The 8655-nt window shown below is 47.7% G+C and overlaps 1 long non-coding RNA gene across 1 annotated transcript in view; it reads left to right on the top strand.

Annotated features, from left to right (window-relative positions):
* Positions 1–6503: 6503 nt before the first annotated feature.
* LOC115308090 overlaps positions 6504–8655 on the top strand; it is a 6442-nt gene continuing 4290 nt past the window's right edge. Inside the window, exon 1 of the long non-coding RNA XR_003916435.1 lies at positions 6504–6903. This is a non-coding gene — a long non-coding RNA (uncharacterized LOC115308090). The remainder of the gene's footprint in view (positions 6904–8655) is intronic.

Raw genomic sequence — 8655 nt, 5'->3', positions numbered from 1 at the left:
TTTCTCAAACATGATTATTCCAGCAGTGCTGGCATTGCCATCCCTGCCACGGAAACAAGCCTAGAAGTGCTTGGGTAGGGCTGACCCTTCTCTAGGAGATTGTCCTGTTCTGCTGATGTGTCTGTGTTGGAGTCTGTGATGCTGCAGTGGGACAGAGCTGAGTGTTTGCACACACAGAGGACAGGCAGGTGTGCAGATCCACAGCTCAGGCTCCAGTACCATCCCAGCTATGAAGGAGATGTCTCTGGAAGGAGGAGAGGCCTTGGAGCACACCCTGAGCATCACATGGCACCAAGTCTTTGCAGTTAATGAGGGCAAACACCTGGACATGTCCAGAACACTCTCTCAGGATGCAGCTGCAGCCCTGAGGCCCGTGGGGCTGTTTTTGGTAACTGTGCCTGTGCTGTAGCTGCTGGGAATGAGAATTGAATGCCAGGAGGACGGAGGTGCTGTACCCAGCTTTCTAATTTATCTCAGTATTAGTGTTTTTCCCTCTTTCCTCGTGCACATTTTACTCAGCTTTCTCTCTGCAGCAGAGAGGGAAGGTCAGACAGGATTTTATTCTAATGAAGCTCTCTGAGGAAAAGCCTGGCAATCCTGGGCAGAGCAGGAGAGCCTGGTGGAAGGGCTCTAGGCTGCAGAATGTGTATGGCAGGAGAAAGCCAGGCAGCTGGGGCAGCTGCAAGCAGGCAGTTTATAGTCCCACAGCTACAGGGAAGCTTCCAGCAATTCAACATGAATATTTCCAAGACAAGAGGTAATGGAAGAAAGAGAAATGGCCACTAGTTTTTAGAACTGCAAGGGAAGAAAAACCCCAAAGCCATGGGAAAGTTACAGGTCAGTGCAGGGAGAAAGCAAAGTGTAGTCGTCAGAGAAAAATAATCCCTTTTTTTGCTTTTCTTTTGCTGGACATCTGTGTAAAGAACATTATGAGAATGTTTCAATTGAGAGGATCATTATGAAGAACAAGAGGCTTTTCAAGAGGGTTTTTTGAGGTGGATCACAGAACCTGTCCTTCCGTATGTCCGGACCTGAAGCATTCCTATTTCCCTGGGAAGTCTGTCAGCTTCCCCATCACCCCTTTTCTTAAACAATAAACACTTGGGGTGCCTTATGCTGCCCTAATGAGGGCAGGCAGAGATCTCTGGGTCCAAGACACTGAATCCTGTTAAATTACCCAGGTGGGCCTCGGGCACATGCAGATATTTTGCTGTGTTCAAATCCACCTGCACTGGTTTAGCTGGTTCATATCTTTTAGCATTTCCTTTTCCTCCCACAAGTGGAGCACAAGAAGGCACTTACCCTCAGAGACAACTGCCAAAGGATCCTCTGGAGTGCTGACAGGGCTTGGCAAAACGGGGGTTCTCGTGCAGGACATTTTGCTGACTGTCAGCGTATTGGGATCATTGGGGTCTTGGTTTTCTTTCCCGAGTTCCCAGCAGTGGTCAGCTGTTGCAAGCCTCTGGGTCCAGTGACAACTTTCCCTCTCCCTTTATGGGATCCTGAGGTCTTAAATAAACAACCCATTCTTGCTCTGATAAGCCATATTAAAATATTGATCTGGGGGAGGGAGATGGCCCTTGCTGTGCTGAGCCAGTCACCTTTAGTCAGACTAAGGCATGGAAAAAAAGCTCTGAGACCTCGAGTTTCTCTGTTCTTTCACAGAGAGCACATGTGGGGAGGGAAAAATGCAAAATACATTTCACATTTTTTGTGAAGGCTAGTATGGGATTTGAACCTGAGATCTTCCCTGAAGGCAAATTAAAGTCACACCTTCAGAATTAGAACCTTTGATGGTTAACTGGCTATTTCATTGCTTACTTCCATTGCCATGCTTGTGTTACATTAGAATATTTTAGAACAGGCTGAAGTAAGCGTGGGGTTTTAAGAAGTAAAGTTTTCAATATAATACCTCACAAAAGTGAGGAAGCAGGCCACTTTACTGATTTGGGCTGGATGTGTCCACCCAGCAGCGTGGTGTGAGTCCCCACAGCTGGGCTTTTCGATGGTGCTCTCAGCCTTGGTGTGACCCTGTGCCTTTGGTGTACTCAGAAACCCCTCCATGAGCAGGGGCTGGGGTGGAATGTCCCTCTTTTGGGATGTGTAAAGATGACAGGTTTATGGGGAGGAGGAGGAGGAGGAGGAGCAGCAGTAGTAGTCATACTAACTTGGAGTCTGCCCTAAAAGTAGAAAAATAAGAAAAATATGTATCTAAAAGTTACCTGTACAATTAATCAGGAAAGAGGGCAAAAGACCTCAAATTAAAAAAAAACAAAACCCCAAACCAACCCCAAAACACCAGATGTTGTCCAAAACCAGCACAGGAACACTAAAATGTGATACTTTTAATCACAGAGGAATCACCACTTACTTGATATTTCTGGGGTTGTGTTTCTGGAAAAAAACCCCAGGTTTCCTCAAAATGGGGCTCTGCAGTTGGAGGTGAAGCACTGGCCACTACACACAGAGCCTGGGGAGGGGCTGGACCTGCATTGCAACATCCAGCACTGCTGCAGATTGCCTTGGGCCCAGTTCTTTGACATTAAATGCCAAAGGATTTGGAAATTCCTGGAAAAAGAAACGGTTTGTTTAAATGTTGCTGAAGGTGACACAGGGACAGATAATGCAATGTGTCCCATGCACCCCAGAGCCAGATTCCTGCCTTGGAAATGTGTAGAAATAACCACCAGCAAAACCATGGAACTTTACAGTTCAGTCTGACTTTGAAGCTGGTGCTGCTCAGAGCAGAGGGCCAAGTCCTGTGACAGCCAAAGCTCTCTTCCAGCCTCAATTATTCTTGGATTCCAGTTCATGTGCAGAGCTCCTGCTGAGTAAGGTGTCACTAGACAAAAGACACAATTTAATCCATACAAAAGTTCTTTCCTCTCATTTTTCTTATGCAAAATGTGGAGGATATGATGAGTTAAATAGAAATATGCGGGACGATGTCTCTTCTGTGTGGAAACAGTGAAAGATCAGCTCCAAAACTGAAGGAATAACTCACCACAGGGGCAAAAATCGGGCTGTGTTAGGAGGTTTTTCACACTGGGAAGATCTAACAAACAGGAAGGAGCTATGGTTTGGCTCTGCAAAACCTTAATTATGAAATTCTTCGGTTAGAAATATTTTGTGCATGAGCATCTCACTGCTCCACGAGGAGAATTGGTTTACTCTTGTCTCCAGGTGGTAGGGACCTGCACAGATTTGGGAGTGGTACAGAATGAACCCCCTTTGGAGCTGGTTAATTCTGGCCATCAATACATTGCATGTTCAACAAAGCCCATTTAGAAAGCCTCTCTGAAGGGCTGTCACCCCCCAGTTATGGCATTTATTCAGATTTCCACAGGCAGTCTCATCAGTCAGTGACTGGTCAGGGTTCTGTTACAGGACCCGAATCACTTCTCATTCTGTTCTTCCCCCTACACTAAAATCAAAATAGCCTGAACTTTATGTGTAAAGCAAAATGACACAGAGGAGGATCCTGGTGTGCATGTAGGGTCAGTGGGGACAGGGGAGTGGAAGAAGCTGTTGTTTCTCAGGTTACCCCAGACTGCTGCAGCATTCAAGGAGCACATTTCCCAGTGCTGTACCACAGTCTCAGGGGCACAGTGAGGGTAGGAGTGCTGGGCCAGCTCACATCCCCTCGGGGGAGCGCTCTGACCCTTGTCAGTCGATGGCCAGTGGTTAAAGATTATCTGTGCTGGTCACTCCAACTGCTGGATGGAGAAAGATTAACTCAGAGCAGCAGAAAGTAGAGCAAAGGTCTTTAACCTGGAAGCCATGATCTCTTCTGATTTCTGTGGGGCTCAGCAAACAAAATCGATTTGCATTTCCCAATCACTGAGCTCATTACATCAGTCCTGGGCCCTCCTGGCATTTCCCGTACCAGTTCACCCTCTGACACATCCCACACGGAGAATCCAGGCTGGGGATCATCTTCAGATGCAGGGAGTGAGGTCTGACTGACAGTGCACCCTCCGGGACATTGCTGCTTCCCAGCGAAACGGCGCTGGGCAGAATTCAGGCAACTTTGATGTAAGCAGAAGGCTGACAGATAAAACTTGTCCTTAGCAGTCCCCCAGGGAGCTGCTCCCTCTGCAGGCACGGCGGGCACACTGGGATGGGGTGGATGCCCTGGGGTGGGTTTGAGGGCAGCACCCCCAGCCCCATTAGTGCCCCCTGAGCTGCACCTGAACCATGGGACAGGGCACAGCGTGGATAAGCACACGAGGATAAGCAACTTCATTCAGTTCTTGCGTTTGCAAGTAAAAAACTGCTTTAAATCCTCGTCTCAGCACTTGAAGAGACTTCAGTGGCCTGAATTCTGTCTGTCCCCAGTGCCTGGGGCTGAGGTGGCACTGCTGGGGGACCCTCACGGTCCATGTGGTCCGTGCCCAGGGCTGAGGGTGGCACTGCTGAGGGACCCGCTCCCTGTCCTTGTCCCTGCCACCCGCCCTGGGCAGGTGGAAAAAATAAAAAGAAAGAAAAAATGAAATAAAATAAAAATAAAATTAAAAAAAAAGGAAAAAGAAAGACAAAAATGAAAAGAAATAAAATAAAAATAAAATTAAAAAAAAAGAAAAATAAAGACAAAAATGAAAAGAAATAAAATAACAAGAAATAAAATAAAATAGCACTTGTTAACTGGCCAGGGATAACTGGGAAGTTTCTATGTTAGAACCAGGGAATCCCAGAATGATTTGAGTGGTGTTATAGGTTGACTTTTTATAAAAACACCAAATAGGAATTTTCTTTCCCCTGCCCCACTGTAAAAGAAATGTTGAATGGGGGAGGGCAGTTTTTGCCTTGGGTGATTGACCTACACAAAAGAACTGGCTGGCAGAACTGCCAGGCTGATGGCCCTCTCTGGGGCTGGGGGCTGGGGGGAGCGGGCAGGAGTTTTCTCCCAACCCCGAGCACTGCCGGCTCTGCTCCTCCGGTGAGCCAACAGTGCCCCCAACAGTGACCAACCCCGAGCACTGCGGGCTCTGCTCCTCCAGTGAGCCAACAGTGCCCCCAACAGCGATCCAACAGTGCCTCCTGCTGACAACACAGAGCAACTGCAGGCTCTGCTTTTCTAGTGAGCCAGCAGTGCCTCCAACAGTGATCCAACAGTGACCAACACAGACCATCTGCAGGCTCTGCTCCCCCATGATCCAACAGTGATCTAACAGTGACCAACAGTGACCAACTGCAGGCTCTACTCCCCCAATGATCCAACAGTGATCTAACAGTGATCCAACAGTGACCAACACAGACCAACTGCAGGCTCTGCTCCCCCATGATCCAACAGTGATCTAACAGTGACCAACACTAAGCACTGCAGGCTTTGCTCCCCCAATGATCCAATAGTGATCCAACAGTGATCCAACAGTGACCAACACAGAAAAACTGCAGGCTCTGCTTCCCCAATGATCCAACAGTGACCAACACCAACCACTGCAGGCTCTGTGCCATCAGTGATCCAACAGCACCTCCTGCTGACAACACCAAGCACTGCAGGCTCTGCTCCTCCAGTGATCCAACAGTGCCTCCAACAGTGATCCAACAGTGACCAACCCAGATCAACTGCAGGCTCTGTGCCATTAGTGATCCAACAGTGCCTCCAAGAGTGACCAACACCAAGCACTGCAGGCTCTGCTCCTCCAGTGATCCAACAGTGACCAACACAGACCAACTGCAGGCTCTACTCCCCCATGATCCAACAGTGATCCAACAGTGATCCAACAGTGACCAACACCAAGCATTGCAGGCTCTGCTCCTCCAGTGATCCAACAGTGACCAACACAGACCAACTGCAGGCTCTGCTCCTTCAGTGATCCAACAGTGCCTCCAACAGTGACCAACACAGACCAACTGCAGGCTCTGTGCCATTAGTGATCCAACAGTGCCTCCTGCTGACAACACTGAGCACTGCAGGATCTGCTTTTCCATGATCCAACAGCACCTCCTGCTGACAAGACAGACCAACTGCAGGTTCTGCTTTTCCATGATCCAACAGCACCTCCTGCTGACCGACCCCGAGCACTGCAGGCTCTGCTCCCCCTGGGGTCCAACAGCACCTCCTGCTGACCGACCCCGAGCACTGCAGGCTCTGCTCCTCCAGAGCCCAGTGTCGCCCTCTGCCAAAAATTATTGGAATTGCACCCGAGGACGGGAAGGATCGAATTGTTTCCTTTTTGAAGGGGACTTTTGGGGACAGGATTATTGTTTAGTTGGGTTTTTGGTGTTCTTTTGTTGTCCTGCCAGTACACATATGCCCTTTAATAGAGGGTTGTTATTTTTTTCTTTTTCCATCCTTCCTCGATTGGAGCCTCTCAATTTGGGATTTATAATTGCTGAGAGAGAAGAGTTTGGTCTGCCTCATAACTTGTCCTCCTTAGCAAAACATTTCAGTCTCCTTAAACTGAGACAGCAGCCTGTGCCAGGGCCTCAGCACCCTCACAGCCCGGGATTCCTTCCCAATATCCCATCTAATGGTGCCCTCTGGCAGTGGGAAGCCATTGCCCCTGTCCTGTCACTGCAGCCCCTCGCCCCAGGTCCTTCCCCAGCACTCCTGGAAGCTCCTTAGGTGCTGGGAGCAGCATTATTTATCAAAAGCACAGAAAGAGGAATTATTAATCTGCAGGCTGTAGAAACAGGACTGAGAGGTTCACAGGTGTTCAGGCCCCATTGGAAGGTAACAGGCCTCAATTAAGATCAGCTGTGAGGATGACTCAGGGACTTTTCTAACAGTTTTTCAGTCTAAAGTGGGTCTCTGGGTGGTGAGGTCTTCAGAACTGGCTCTGCTGAGTTGGACAAGCTTACCCATTGCACTGGATATTAAATTTGCTGGATAGCAACAGTTCTGGAGTTCCTGCAACTGCTCTTCTGGACTTGGCTGGAGAAACTTCAGACTGACAAGTAAGTGGACTTCTAATTTTTGGTTGTAATGGGATGACTCTGAGGTTCGTGTAGCTGGCAATTAAAATAGGAGGTGTCACTTGGCGTGTATTAGATCTGATGAACTTTATAAAATGGTTATCTGTGGATAATGTGCTGGATCAGGAAGAAATTGCCAGAAAACTGCCTGCCCTCCCCTTCATGCTCTCTGAAGGTAGCTTAGAAATAGAAAAACAGAAATTAAAGAAGGTGTGGTTAATGAATCAGAGGTGGCTTCGTGTTTCAGCCTCTGGATGGCCTGAGCAAGTGGGACAGTGTCTGGGTCCTGTACACTTGTGCCTGTTTTGTGTTCTGGGGCTTTTTCAAACTCAGCTCTTGCAAATGTGTGGGTTTGCAGTGTGCTGACTGAGCAACGTGGCACAGAGCTCCCAAAAAGACTTTGCTGACGTGGAATCCCAAAGTCTGTTGGTGGACTCTTAAGGTGTTTGTGTCCCAGCAATTTAGAAGGTCTAGGCTGTATGAATCCACAGCATCTGCAGCTTCAGTGGAGGGAAACAGGGTGTGGACTTTGCTGGTCAAACTAATTTTCTTCTCTCTCTCTTTTTTTTTTTTTTTTATTTCTTTTTTGTTTGCTTGTTTTGTTTTGTTTTGTTTTGTTTTGAATAATGGAGAAAAGAGATCCACCCATGAAAAGTAACCTTTTTTTAAAGAGAAGAAACCCATAGGGAGGGAGAAGGGAGGAAACTTTTGTTTGGTTTGCCTACTTTATAGATCTATGTATCAGTATTTATTTGGAGATACTGCAAGGTGTTTCAGGGATTTTCTTTGGACCAAGGTACCTGCTGTGTCAGTCTGTGACAGTCCCTCCAAGGGTTATATGTCACAGCAACCCCAGAGCCCTGTAATGCAGCACAGCACCCTCCTTTTGCTGAATCATTGGTGTCAGCTTGCTGCTGTTTGGGGGCATTTTTATTTTAAAAGCTAAAACTTTCTACTGCCACTAAAATAAAACAACACTTCCCAACCTCTGGGTATTTTTCTGTTGTATTGGAAATCAATTCAACATGTGCAATTCTTGTTTTAGTAATCTTGGTGAATTAAATTTTATTTTTATTAAATAGAAGATAGGCTGGTGTTCATATAACGATCAAGAGAAAATTAGTTCATTTCATGTCCAAGTGAAGACTCTCAAACTATGCAATTTGCAGTCAGTTCAACATTATTTACTTTCAAGGCTTACTCAGGGATTCAGAGATTATTCTCTCCAATTACCAAGAAAACCCCCAAGTTTTAATTAATGCTTGCAGGATTAATTCTGTATGAAATGAAATTTAGAACTCACCTGCTGTTCCTAGAATACTCCTGAAAACTTGGGTTTCTTCCTCAGAAGTTTATTATAACTGGAAAAAAACAAAACACCACCTATACAAATCTGAATCTTTATGCCCAGTGGGAAGTGGGTCGTTTCCTCCAGGTATCAGCTGATGTTTTTCCAACTTACAGGAGGTTGTTGTCCCCCTGCCTGGGCCACGGAGCTGCTTTTGGCAGGGGCTGCTGGAGCCACAGCTGCGTGTGGGACTCCAGGGCAGGACTCTGGAGCTGGGCACTGGGAATGATCCCTGGCTGGGAGCTCCAGCCTCCCCCGCTGTGCTGGGCCGTGGGTGGTGACCCAGGACTGTCCCTGGCCTGCTCTGTGCCCCGGGACCCCAGAACTGACCCCAGGACTGTCCCCTGGCCTGCTCTGTGCCCTGGGACCCCAGGACTGACCCCAGG

The sequence above is a fragment of the Manacus vitellinus genome, unplaced genomic scaffold (assembly GCF_001715985.3).
Source record: "Manacus vitellinus isolate BGI_N305 unplaced genomic scaffold, ASM171598v3 scaffold_115_pilon, whole genome shotgun sequence".
Lineage (NCBI taxonomy): Eukaryota > Metazoa > Chordata > Aves > Passeriformes > Pipridae > Manacus > Manacus vitellinus.
The sequence above is the reverse complement of the archived record's forward strand: the minus strand, read 5'-3'. Positions and strand labels throughout refer to the sequence as shown.